This window comes from Oncorhynchus keta, unplaced genomic scaffold (assembly GCF_023373465.1).
Source record: "Oncorhynchus keta strain PuntledgeMale-10-30-2019 unplaced genomic scaffold, Oket_V2 Un_contig_17517_pilon_pilon, whole genome shotgun sequence".
NCBI classification, from domain to species: Eukaryota; Metazoa; Chordata; class Actinopteri; order Salmoniformes; family Salmonidae; genus Oncorhynchus; species Oncorhynchus keta.
Window position 1 is genome coordinate 32,501 of NW_026280467.1, and position 14,094 is coordinate 46,594.

Consider the following 14,094-nt stretch of genomic DNA (forward strand, 5'->3'; position numbering starts at 1 on the left):
CTGCCAGCCATCACTCAGGGAGCTAGCTAATTAGTGTATCTGCCAGCCATCACTAAGGGAGCTAGCTAGCTAGTGTATCTGCCAGCCATCACTCAGGGAGCTAGCTAACTAGTGTATCTGCCAGCCATCACTCAGGGGAGCTAGCTAACTAGTGTATCTGCCAGCCATCACTCAGGGGAGCTAGCTAGCTAGTGTATCTGCCAGCCATCACTAAGGGAGCTAGCTAACTAGTGTATCTGCCAGCCATCACTAAGGGGAGCTAGCTAACGTATCTGCCAGCCATCACTCAGGGAGCTAGCTAACGTATCTGCCAGCCATCACTCAGGGGAGCTATCTAGCTAGCTAGTGTATCTGCCAGCCATCACTCAGGGAGCTAGCTAGCTAGTGTATCTGCCAGCCATCACTCAGGGAGCGAGCTAACTAGTGTATCTGCCAGCCATCACTCAGGGGAGCTAGCTAACTAGTGTATCTGTCAGCCATCACTCAGGGGAGCTAGCTAGCTAACTAGTGTATCTGCCAGCCATCACTCAGGGAGCTAGCTAGCTAACTAGTGTATCTGCCAGCCATCACTCAGGGAGCTAGCTAACTAGTGTATCTGCCAGCCATCACTCAGGGAGCTAGCTAGCTAGTGTATCTGCCAGCCATCACTCAGGGAGCTAGCTAGCTAGTGTATCTGCCAGCCATCACTCAGGGAGCTAGCTAGCTAGTGTATCTGCCAGCCATCACTCAGGGAGCTAGCTAGCTAGTGTATCTGCCAGCCATCACTCAGGGGAGCTAGCTAGCTAGTGTATCTGCCAGCCATCACTCAGGGAGCTAGCTAGCTAGTGTATCTGCCAGCCATCACTCAGGGAGCTAGCTAGCTAGTGTATCTGCCAGCCATCACTCAGGGAGCTAGCTAGCTAGTGTATCTGCCAGCCATCACTCAGGGGAGCTAGCTAGCTAGTGTATCTGCCAGCCATCACTCAGGGGAGCTATCTGCCAGCCATCACTCAGGGAGCTAGCTAGCTAGTGTATCTGCCAGCCATCACTCAGGGGAGCTATCTGCCAGCCATCACTCAGGGGGAGCTATCTGCCAGCCATCACTCAGGGGAGCTATCTAGCTAGCTAGTGTATCTGCCAGCCATCACTCAGGGGAGCTATCTAGCTAGCTAGTGTATCTGCCAGCCATCACTCAGGGAACTAGCTAACGTATCTGCCAGCCATCACTCAGGGGGAGCTAGCTAGCTAGTGTATCTGCCAGCCATCACTCAGGGGAGCTAGCTAACTAGTGTATCTGCCAGCCATCACTCAGGGGAGCTATCTGCCTGCCATCACTAAGGGGAGCTAGCTAGCTAGTGTATCTGCCAGCCATCACTCAGGGGAGCTAGCTAACTAGTGTATCTGCCAGCCATCACTCAGGGGAGCTAGCTAGCTAGTGCATCTGCCAGCCATCACTCAGGGGAGCTAGCTAACTAGTGTATCTGCCAGCCATCACTCAGGGAGCTAGCTAGCTAGTGTATCTGCCAGCCATCACTAAGGGGAGCTAGCTAACTAGTGTATCTGCCAGCCATCACTCAGGGAGCTAGCTAACGTATCTGCCAGCCATCACTCAGGGGAGCTAGCTAACGTATCTGCCAGCCATCACTCAGGGAGCTATCTAGCTAGCTAGTGTATCTGCCAGCCATCACTCAGGGGAGCTAGAGCTAGTGTATCTGCCAGCCATCACTCAGGGGAGCGAGCTAACTAGTGTATCTGCCAGCCATCACTCAGGGGAGCTAGCTAACTAGTGTATCTGTCAGCCATCACTCAGGGGAGCTAGCTAGCTAGTGTATCTGCCAGCCATCACTCAGGGGAGCTAGCTAGCTAGTGTATCTGCCAGCCATCACTCAGGGGAGCTAGCTAGCTAGTGTATCTGCCAGCCATCACTCAGGGGAGCTAGCTAACTAGTGTATCTGCCAGCCATCACTAAGGGGAGCTAGCTAACGTATCTGCCAGCCATCACTCAGGGGAGCTAGCTAACTAGTGTATCTGCCAGCCATCACTAAGGGGAGCTAGCTAGCTAGTGTATCTGCCAGCCATCACTCAGGGGAGCTAGCTAGCTAGTGTATCTGCCAGCCATCACTCAGGGGAGCTAGCTAGCTAGTGTATCTGCCAGCCATCACTCAGGGGGAGCTAGCTAGCTAGTGTATCTGCCAGCCATCACTCAGGGGAGCTAGCTAGCTAGTGTATCTGCCAGCCATCACTCAGGGGAGCTAGCTAGCTAGTGTATCTGCCAGCCATCACTCAGGGGAGCTAGCTAGCTAGTGTATCTGCCAGCCATCACTCAGGGGAGCTATCTAGCTAGCTAGTGTATCGGCCAGCCATCACTCAGGGGAGCTAGCTAGCTAGTGTATCTCTGCCAGCCATCACTCAGGGGGAGCTAGCTCGCTAGTGTATCTGCCAGCCATCACTCAGGGGGAGCTATCTGCCAGCCATCACTCAGGAGAGCTATCTAGCTAGCTAGTGTATCTGCCAGCCATCACTCAGGGGAGCTATCTGCCAGCCATCGCTCAGGGGGAGCTATCTGCCAGCCATCACTCAGGGGAGCTATCTGCCAGCCATCACTCAGGGGAGCTATCTGCCAGCCATCACTCAGGGAGCTATCTAGCTAGCTAGTGTATCTGCCAGCCATCACTCAGGGGAGCAAGCTAGCTAGTGTATCTGCCAGCCATCACTCAGGGAGCTAGCTAGCTAGTGTATCTGCCAGCCATCACTCAGGGGAGCTAGCTAGCTAGTGTATCTGCCAGCCATCACTCAGGGGAGCTATCTGCCAGCCATCACTCAGGGAGCTCTGCCAGCCATCGCTCAGGGGGAGCTATCTGCCAGCCATCACTCAGGGGGAGCTATCTGCCAGCCATCACTCAGGGGAGCTATCTAGCTAGCTAGTGTATCTGCCAGCCATCACTCAGGGAGCTATCTAGCTAGCTAGTGTATCTGCCAGCCATCACTCAGGGGAGCTATCTAGCTAGCTAGTGTATCTGCCAGCCATCACTCAGGGGAGCTATCTAGCTAGCTAGTGTATCTGCCAGCCATCACTCAGGGGAGCTATCTAGCTAGCTAGTGTATCTGCCAGCCATGACTCAGGGAGCTAGCTAGCTAGCTAGTGTATCTGCCAGCCATCACTAAGGGGAGCTAGCTAGCTAGCTAGTGTATCTGCCAGCCATCACTAAGGGGAGCTAGCTAGCTAGCTAGTGTATCTGCCAGCCATCGCTCAGGGGAACTATCTAGCTAGTGTATCTGCCAGCCATCACTCAGGGGAGCTAGCTAGCTAGTGTATCTGCCAGCCATCACTCAGGGAGCTAGCTAGCTAGTGTATCTGCCAGCCATCACTAAGGGGAGCTAGCTAACGTATCTGCCAGCCATCACTCAGGGGAGCTAGCTAACTAGTGTATCTGCCAGCCATCACTAAGGGGAGCTAGCTAGCTAGTGTATCTGCCAGCCATCACTCAGGGGGAGCTAGCTAGCTAGTGTATCTGCCAGCCATCACTCAGGGAGCTAGCTAGCTAGTGTATCTGCCAGCCATCACTCAGGGAGCTAGCTAGCTAGTGTATCTGCCAGCCATCACTCAGGGAGCTAGCTAGCTAGTGTATCTGCCAGCCATCACTCAGGGGAGCTAGCTAGCTAGTGTATCTGCCAGCCATCACTCAGGGGGAGCTAGCTAGCTAGTGTATCTGCCAGCCATCACTCAGGGGAGCTATCTAGCTAGCTAGTGTATCGGCCAGCCATCACTCAGGGGAGCTAGCTAGCTAGTGTATCTGCCAGCCATCACTCAGGGGAGCTAGCTAGCTAGTGTATCTGCCAGCCATCACTCAGGGGAGCTATCTGCCAGCCATCACTCAGGGAGCTATCTAGCTAGCTAGTGTATCTGCCAGCCATCACTCAGGGGAGCTATCTGCCAGCCATCGCTCAGGGGAGTGTATCTGCCAGCCATCACTCAGGGGGAGCTATCTGCCAGCCATCACTCAGGGGGAGCTATCTGCCAGCCATCACTCAGGGGAGCTAGCTAGCTAGTGTATCTGCCAGCCATCACTCAGGGGAGCTAGCTAGCTAGTGTATCTGCCAGCCATCACTCAGGGGGAGCTAGCTAGCTAGTGTATCTGCCAGCCATCACTCAGGGGAGCTAGCTAGCTAGTGTATCTGCCAGCCATCACTCAGGGGAGCTATCTGCCAGCCATCAGTGGAGCTCTGCCAGCCATCACTCAGGGGAGCTATCTGCCAGCCATCACTCAGGGGGAGCTATCTGCCAGCCATCACTCAGGGGAGCTATCTAGCTAGCTAGTGTATCTGCCAGCCATCACTCAGGGGAGCTATCTAGCTAGCTAGTGTATCTGCCAGCCATCACTCAGGGAGCTATCTAGCTAGCTAGTGTATCTGCCAGCCATCACTCAGGGGAGCTATCTAGCTAGCTAGTGTATCTGCCAGCCATCACTCAGGGGAGCTATCAGCTAGCTAGTGTATCTGCCAGCCATGACTCAGGGGAGCTAGCTAGCTAGCTAGTGTATCTGCCAGCCATCACTCAGGGGGAGCTAGCTAGCTAGTGTATCTGCCAGCCATCACTAAGGGAGCTAGCTAGCTAGCTCAGTGTATCTGCCAGCCATCGCTCAGGGGAACTATCTAGCTAACGTATCTGCCAGCCATCACTCAGGGAGCTAGCTAGCTAGTGTATCTGCCAGCCATCACTCAGGGGGAGCTAGCTAGCTAGTGTATCTGCCAGCCATCACTCAGGGGAGCTAGCTAGCTAGTGTATCTGCCAGCCATCACTCAGGGGAGCTAGCTAGCTAGTGTATCTGCCAGCCATCACTGGGGAGCTAGCTAGCTAGTGTATCTGCCAGCCATCACTAAGGGGAGCTAGCTAGCTAGCTAGTGTATCTGCCAGCCATCACTAAGGGGAGCTAGCTAGCTAGGTGTATCTGCCAGCCATCACTCAGGGAGCTAGCTAGCTGTGTATCTGCCAGCCATCACTCAGGGAGCTAGCTAGCTAGTGTATCTGCCAGCCATCACTCAGGGGGAGCTAGCTAGCTAGTGTATCTGCCAGCCATCACTCAGGGGGAGCTAGCTAGCTAGTGTATCTGCCAGCCATCACTCAGGGGAGCTAGCTAGCTAGTGTATCTGCCAGCCATCACTCAGGGGAGCTAGCTAGCTAGTGTATCTGCCAGCCATCACTCAGGGGAGCTAGCTAGCTAGTGTATCTGCCAGCCATCACTCAGGGGAGCTAGGGTGTATCTGCCAGCCATCACTCAGGGGAGCTAGCTAGCTAGTGTATCTGCCAGCCATCACTAAGGGGAGCTAGCTAGCTAGCTAGTGTATCTGCCAGCCATCACTAAGGGGAGCTAGCTAGCTAGCTAGTGTATCTGCCAGCCATCACTAAGGGAGCTAGCTAGCTAGTGTATCTGCCAGCCATCGCTCAGGGGAGCTATCTAGCTGTATCTGCCAGCCATCACTCAGGGGAGCTAGCTAGCTAGTGTATCTGCCAGCCATCACTCAGGGAGCTAGCTAGCTAGTGTATCTGCCAGCCATCACTCAGGGGAGCTAGCTAGCTAGTGTATCTGCCAGCCATCACTCAGGGGAGCTATCTAGCTAGCTAGTGTATCTGCCAGCCATCGCTCAGGGGAACTATCTAGCTAACGTATCTGCCAGCCATCACTCAGGGGAGCTAGCTAGCTAGTGTATCTGCCAGCCATCACTCAGGGAGCTAGCTAGCAGTGTATCTGCCAGCCATCACTCAGGGGGAGCTAGCTAGCTAGCTAGTGTATCTGCCAGCCATCACTCAGGGGAGCTAGCTAGCTAGCTAGTGTATCTGCCAGCCATCACTCAGGGGGAGCTAGCTAGCTAGTGTATCTGCCAGCCATCACTCAGGGGAGCTAGCTAGCTAGTGTATCTGCCAGCCATCACTGAGGGGGAGCTAGCTAGCTAGCTAGTGTATATGCCAGCCATCACTCAGGGGAGCTAGCTAGCTAGCTAGTGTATCTGCCAGCCATCACTCAGGGGAGCTATCTAGATAGCTAGTGTATCTGCCAGCCATCACTCAGGGGAGCTAGCTAGATAGCTAGTGTATCTGCCAGCCATCACTCAGGGGAGCTAGCTAGCTAGTGTATCTGCCAGCCATCGCTCAGGGAGCTAGCTAGCTAGTGTATCTGCCAGCCATCACTCAGGGGAGCTAGCTAGCTAGCGTATCTGCCAGCCATCACTCAGGGAGCTAGCTAGCTAGTGTATCTGCCAGCCATCACTCAGGGAGCTAGCTAGCTGGCTAGTGTATCTGCCAGCCATCACTCAGGGAGCTAGCTAGCTAGTGTATCTGCCAGCCATCACTCAGGGAGCTAGCTAGCTAGCTAGTGTATCTGCCAGCCATCACTCAGGGAGCTAGCTAGCTAGTGTATCTGCCAGCCATCACTCAGGGGAGCTAGCTAGCTAGCAGTGTATCTGCCAGCCATCACTCAGGGGAGCTAGCTAGCTAGTGTATCTGCCAGCCATCACTCAGGGGAGCTAGCTAGCTAGTGTATCTGCCAGCCATCACTCAGGGGAGCTAGCTAGCTAGTGTATCGGCCAGCCATCACTCAGGGGAGCTAGCTAGCTAGTGTATCTGCCAGCCATCACTAAGGGGAGCTATCCAGTATAGTGGAACCAGAATCTGTCCGTACATTCAAGCTGAATAATGTGAAGATGTTTGGCACTCATACCACCAAATAACGGAGGTACGCTAAACAACTAGTCATTACTGTCATCCCAAAACGGCCAAAAGGCGTCCCAACCAATATACAGACTCCCCATGTTGTGTCCCAAAACTACAATACTCTCTGCTTAACAAGCAAACCACGGAAAGAGGCGAGTTAAAGTCGGTTTGTTTGTATCCTAGAAACTAACTAGCTGTGGTTGCTGTTGTTTGCTCTATTACAACGGGTTTGTAGTTACTATAGAAACGCTTTCTTACCTTGAAAGAGAAGATATTTTAAAGCGACAGGGTGCATGCGCCACTGTTTACACTTTCAACTACGGAAACCCATGAAGTACAAACAGAGGACAACTGCCCCGTCCGTCACAACGCGTTTGGTTCTGTTCTGATGGGGTTTATCAGCATTCAACGTTTAGTTCTGTTCTGATGGGGTTTATCAACGTTTAGTTCTGTTCTGATGGGGTTTATCAACGTTTAGTTCTGTTCTGATGGGGTTTATCAGCATTCAACGTTTAGTTCTGTTCTGATGGGGTTTATCAGCATTCAACGTTTGGTTCTGTTCTGATGGGGTTTATCAACATTCAACGTTTAGTTCTGTTCTGATGGGGTTTATCAACATTCAACGTTTAGTTCTGTTCTGATGGGGTTTATCAGCATTCAACGTTTAGTTCTGTTCTGATGGGGTTTATCAGCATTCAACGTTTAGTTCTGTTCTGATGGGGTTTATCAGCATTCAACGTTTAGTTCTGTTCTGATGGGGGTTTATCAGCATTCAACGTTTAGTTCTGTTCTGTTGATGGGGTTTATCAGCATTCAACGTTTAGTTCTGTTCTGATGGGGGTTTATCAGCATTCAACGTTTAGTTCTGTTCTGATGGGGTTTATCAACATTCAACGTTTAGTTCTGTTCTGATGGGGTTTATCAGCATTCAACGTTTAGTTCTGTTCTGATGGGGTTTATCATGGGGTTTACAGGTTCAACGTTTAGTTCTGTTCTGTTGGGGTTTATCAGCATTCAACGTTTAGTTCTGTTCTGATGGGGTTTATCAACGTTTAGTTCTGTACTGATGGGGTTTATCAGCATTCAACGTTTAGTTCTGTTCTGATGGGGTTTATCAGCGTTTAGTTCTGTTCTGATGGGGTTTATCAACATTCAACGTTTAGTTCTGTTCTGATGGGGTTTTATCAACATTCAACGTTTAGTTCTGTTCTGATGGGGTTTATCAGCATTCAACGTTTAGTTCTGTTCTGATGGGGTTTATCAGCATTCAACGTTTAGTTCTGTTCTGATGGGGTTTATCAACGTTTAGTTCTGTTCTGATGGGGTTTATCAGCATTCAACGTTTAGTTCTGTTCTGATGGGGTTTATCAACATTCAACGTTTAGTTCTGTTCTGATGGGGTTTATCAGCATTCAACGTTTAGTTCTGTTCTGATGGGGTTTATCAGCATTCAACGTTTAGTTCTGTTCTGATGGGGGTTTATCAGCATTCAACGTTTAGTTCTGTTCTGATGGGGTTTATCAGCATTCAACGTTTAGTTCTGTTCTGATGGGGTTTATCAACATTCAACGTTTAGTTCTGTTCTGATGGGGGTTTATCAGCATTCAACGTTTAGTTCTGTTCTGATGGGGTTTATCAACGTTTAGTTCTGTTCTGATGGGGTTTATCAACATTCAACGTTTAGTTCTGTTCTGATGGGGTTTATCAGCATTCAACGTTTAGTTCTGTTCTGATGGGGTTTATCAACATTCAACGTTTAGTTCTGTACTGATGGGGTTTATCAACGTTTAGTTCTGTTCTGATGGGGTTTATCAACGTTTAGTTCTGTTCTGATGGGGTTTATCAACATTCAACGTTTAGTTCTGTTCTGATGGGGTTTATCAGCATTCAACGTTTAGTTCTGTTCTGATGGGGTTTATCAACGTTTAGTTCTGTTCTGATGGGGTTTATCAGCATTCAACGTTTAGTTCTGTTCTGATGGGGTTTATCAGCATTCAACGTTTGGTTCTGTTCTGATGGGGGTTTATCAGCATTCAACGTTTGATTATGTTTGTTGGTACTGAACCAGAAAACACACTGAGTATGATGACAGATAGTTCTACATTTAACTGACTTTACCTCTTGTGGAAACTAATGGGCTGCTGGTTGCTTAACCAAATGGATATATGGGTTTATCTCAAATCAATTCAAATTGTATTGGTCCATACACATATTTAGCAGATGTTGTGTAATATCTAACAATTCACAAGAATACACACAAATAGTTTGAGAACATTTCTCTCCACCTCTCTGTTCATCAGTCAGTGTGGAGGCTATATACAGGGGTATTGGTACAGAGTCAATGTGGAGGTTATATACAGGGGGTACCGGTACAGAGTCAATGTGGAGGCTATATACAGGGGGTACTGGTACAGAGTCAATGTGGAGGCTATATACAGGGGGTACCGGTACAGAGTCAATGTGGAGGCTATATACAGGGGTACTGAGTCAGTGTGGAGACTATATACAGGGGGTACTGAGTCAGTGTGGAGACTATATACAGTGGCTACCGGTACAGAGTCAATGTGGAGACTATATACAGGGGGTACCAGTACAGAGTCAATGTGGAGGCTATATACAGGGGGTACCGGTATCGAGTCAGTGTGGAGGCTATATACAGGGGTACCGGTATCGAGTCAGTGTGGAGGCTATATACAGGGGTAGCGGTATCGAGTCAGTGTGGAGGCTATATACAGGGGTACCGGTACAGAGTCAGTGTGGAGGCTATATACAGGGGGTACCGGTATCGAGTCAGTGTGGAGGCTATATACAGGGGGTACCGGTATCGAGTCAGTGTGGAGGCTATATACAGGGGGTACCGGTATAGAGTCAGTGTGGAGGCTATATACAGGGGGTACCGGTATCGAGTCAGTGTGGAGGCTATATACAGGGGGTACCGGTATCGAGTCAGTGTGGAGGCTATATACAGGGGGTACCGGTATCGAGTCAGTGTGGAGGCTATATACAGGGGGTACCGGTATCGAGTCAGTGTGGAGGCTATATACAGGGGGTACCGGTACAGAGTCAATGTGGAGGCTATATACAGGGGGTACTGAGTCAGTGTGGAGGCTATATACAGGGGGTACTGAGTCAGTGTGGAGACTATATACAGTGGCTACCGGTACAGAGTCAGTGTGGAGGCTATATACAGGGGGTACCGGTATCGAGTCAGTGTGGAGGCTATATACAGGGGATACCGGTATCGAGTCAGTGTGGAGGCTATATACAGGGGGTACTGAGTCAGTGTGGAGGCTATATACAGGGGGTACCGGTATCGAGTCAGTGTGGAGGCTATATACAGGGGGTACTGAGTCAGTGTGGAGGCTATATACAGGGGGTACTGGTACCGAGTCAGTGTGGAGGATATATACAGGGGTACTGGTACCGAGTCAGTGTGGAGGCTATATACAGGGGGTACTGGTACAGAGTCAGTGTGGAGGATATATACAGGGGTACTGGTACCGAGTCAGTGTGGAGGCTATATACAGGGGGTACTGGTACCGAGTCAGTGTGGAGGCTATATACAGGGGGTACCGATCAGCGTGGCAGGCGTTTTGTTGCAGTGTGGAGTGCGATTGAGATTGCGTCATCTGTGGATCTGTTGTGGCTGTATGCGAATTGGGGTGGGTCTAGGGTATCCAGAGGATACTGTTGATGTGAGCCATGACCAGCCTTTCAAAGCACTTCGTGGCTACCGAAGTAAGTGCCACGGGACGGTAATCATTTAGGCAGGTTACCTTCGCTTCCTTGGGCACAGGGACTACGGTGGTCTGCTTGAAACATGTAGGTATTAGAGACTCAGTCAGGGAGAGGATGAAAATGTCAGGGAAGACACTTGCCAGTTGGTCAGCGCACGCTTTGAGTACCAGTCCTGGTAATCCATCTGGCCCTGCGGCCTTGTAAATGTTGACCTGTTTAAAGGTCTTGCTCACATCGGCTACAGAGAGCGTTATCACATAGTCAACCAGAACAGCTGGTGCTCTTGTGCATGCTTCAGTTCATCCACCTCTAGCCTGCTCGCCTCCCTACCACTGAGGAAGTACAGTTCCCGCTCAGCCCAGTCAAAACTGTTCGCTGCTCTGGCCCCCCAATGGTGGAGGAACAAACTCCCTCACGACGCCAGGACAGCGGAGTCAATCACCACCTTCCGGAGACACCTGAAACCCCACCTCTTTAAGGAATACCTAAGATAGGATAAAGTAATCCTTCTCACCCCCCTTAAAAGATTTAGATGCACTATTGTAAAGTGGCTGTTCCACTGGATGTCATAAGGTGAATGCACCAATTTGTAAGTCGCTCTGGATAAGAGCGTCTGCTAAATGACTTAAATGTAAATGTAAATGTTCAGTGTTTTTAGCCTCGAAGCATAAAAGGCATTTCGCTCGTCCGGTAGGCTCCCATCCTTGGACAGCTCGCGTCTGGATTTCCTTTGTCGTCCGCATTGATGCTTTGCTTGTTTGATGGTTCGTTTGAGGGCATAGCTGGATTTCTTGGTAGATAGTGTGTTCTACAGCTTACCATAAGGTACTCTACCTCAGGCGAACAATACCTCGAGACTTCGTTAATATTAGACAAGGAGAGTGATACGGAGAAGACAAGGATGGGAATGAGGAGAGGAGACAAGCAAATTAATAAGGAATGGAGGCAAGTTCTCCAATGTTCAACCTTCCCAAGTTCTCGCATGTCACACCACTTCTCCGTGCCTCCACTGGCTTCCTGTTGAAGCTCGCTACAAAACCATGGTACTGCCTACAGAGCAGCAAGAGGAATTCCCCTCCCTGCCTTCAGGCTATGCCCACCTCTAGTCTCTAGGCCCTCCCACCCCTTTCTCGGAAGATAGGACAGCAGAGTCCCCCTCCCTACCTACAGGCTATGCCCACCTCTAGTCTCTAGGCCCTCCCTGCAGCTAGGACAGCAGAGTCCCTGCCCACCTCTGATCTCTAGGCCCTCCCACCACTTTACCTGAAGCTAGGACAGCAGAGTCCCTGCCCACCTCTGATCTCTAGGCCCTCCCACCCCTTTACCTGAAGCTAGGACAGCAGAGTCCCTGCCCACCTCTGATCTCTAGGCCCTCCCACCCCTTTACCTGAAGCTACCTTGCCCATCTTCCGGAAACATGTGAAACCGCTTCAAAGAATATCTTAAATAATCTCACAGCATCCCCCTTGCACCTCCTCCTCATCCAGACCCCCCCAATGTTTAAACAAATTAATAATAACAATAAAAATTATATGCCTTTTGTGGACTAACACCCCCAAAATATATAATAACAATAACAGATCATATGTATTTCGTGCACTAGCACTTGACTTTCTTCCTCCTTACCAGCTATGACTTTGCTGATAGTTATGTATTGAAGAAAAATGGATGACTCTTATATGTGGTTGTCCCACCTAGCTACCTTCAGGCTTCCAATTGGCTCATTCATCCCCCCTCCTCTCCCCTGTAACTATTCCCCAGGTCATTGGCCGTAAATGAGAATGTGTTCTCACTCAACTCACCTGGTAAAATAAGGGTTAAATAAAAAGGTCTTAAGATGAATGCATTAACTGTAAGTCGCTCTGGATAAGAGTGTCTGCTAAATTATTAAAATGTAAATGTAACAAGGAGATGTTAATGTTAAAGAGATTCTCCGGTACTTTTCTATACTTACCAGTAGTTCTTAAAGAGCCCACGAGCCCAAAGTGGTTTGCTGAAAATTGAGTACAACATCACATATGTGCAGATATGTGCACCGACTTCATTGGTTTCGCTCTGCTGCGTGTGCATCTTGCTAGCTGTCACTCAAATGGCGAGGGGCTGAAGCTCATTGGCTAGAACTCAAATTGCTAGGGGTGCTGGCCCACGTGGGGGAAAATGTAGGGGAAATGGCCACAGCACAGCTTCCAGAAAAACAGTCGCTTTCAAGCCAGTGATTTCATAGCTAACCTAAGACAGTAATTCTGCTAATAGATTCAGCATGTATGACTAAAGAGGATTATATCATACATAGTAGTTGTTCCCAAGCATGTCTTTAAAAAGGTTTCAAATATATTTTTTAACTAGGCAAGTCAGGTAAGAAAAATTATTATTTACAATGACGGCCTACCCCAGCAACGCTGGGCCAATTGTGCACCGCCCTATTGGACTCCCAATCAAAACGGATGTGATACAGCCTGGATTTGAACCAGGGACTGTAGTGACACCTCTTGCACTGAGATGCAATGCCTTAGACCACTGTGCCACTTGGGAGCCCAAATAGATGCACCTGATGTGTATGAAACTAGTTTCTTAGGTCTGACAGCAGTGGAACTTGTATCCTAGGAACAGGGTTAGAAGTATCAGTGGAAGAAGACATGGGGGCGAGGCGGCTGCTCGGGGATTACTTTTCTCTCTCCTAGCGCCCTGGGACTACTTTCTTGTTTGCAACTACTCTGTGGTGTGGTAAGGCTGCTGCCTAGGTTACCCTAACACTGCTGCCTGGATGATGAGCCTTAGAAAATACTAAATGTATTAATAAAGTATTCCTAACATAAATATATCTCTTAAATATATTACAAGTATTTCTAACATAAATATACCTACTAAATATATTAATAAAGTATTCCTAACATAAATATATCTCTTAAATATATTACAAGTATTTCTAACATAAATATACCTACTAAATATATTAATAAAGTATTACTAACATAAATGTATCTACTAAATATATTAATAAAGTATTACTAACATAAATATACCTACTAAATATATTAATAAAGTATTTCTAACATAAATATACCTACTAAATATATTAATAAAGTATTCCTAACATAAATATATCTCTTAAATATATTACAAGTATTTCTAACATAAATATACCTACTAAATATATTAATAAAGTATTACTAACATAAATATATCTCTTAAATATATTACAAGTATTTCTAACATAAATATACCTACTAAATATATTAATAAAGTATTACTAACATAAATATACCTACTAAATATATTAATAAAGTATTACTAACATAAATATACCTACTAAATATATTATTAAAGTATTCCTAACATAAATATATCTACTAAATATATTAATAAAGTATTACTAACATAAATATACCTACTACATATATTATTAAAGTATTACTAACATAAATGTATCGACTAAATATATTCATATATTAATAAAGTATTCCTCACATAAATATATCTACTAAATATATTAATAAAGTATTACTAACATAAATACATACCCACTAAATGTATTAATAAAGTATTCCTAACATAAATATACCTACTAAATGTATTAATAAAGTATTCCTAACATAAATACACCCCCACTAAATGTATTAATAAACTATTACTAACATAAATATATCTACTAAATATATTCATATATT

At 47.7% G+C, this 14,094-nt stretch overlaps 1 pseudogene; it reads right to left on the bottom strand.

The window, feature by feature from the left end:
• Positions 1 to 7,017, bottom strand: part of LOC127919788 (integrator complex subunit 15-like) — a 37,794-nt pseudogene extending 30,777 nt beyond the window's left edge.
• Between the last annotated feature and the right edge of the window lie 7,077 nt (positions 7,018 to 14,094).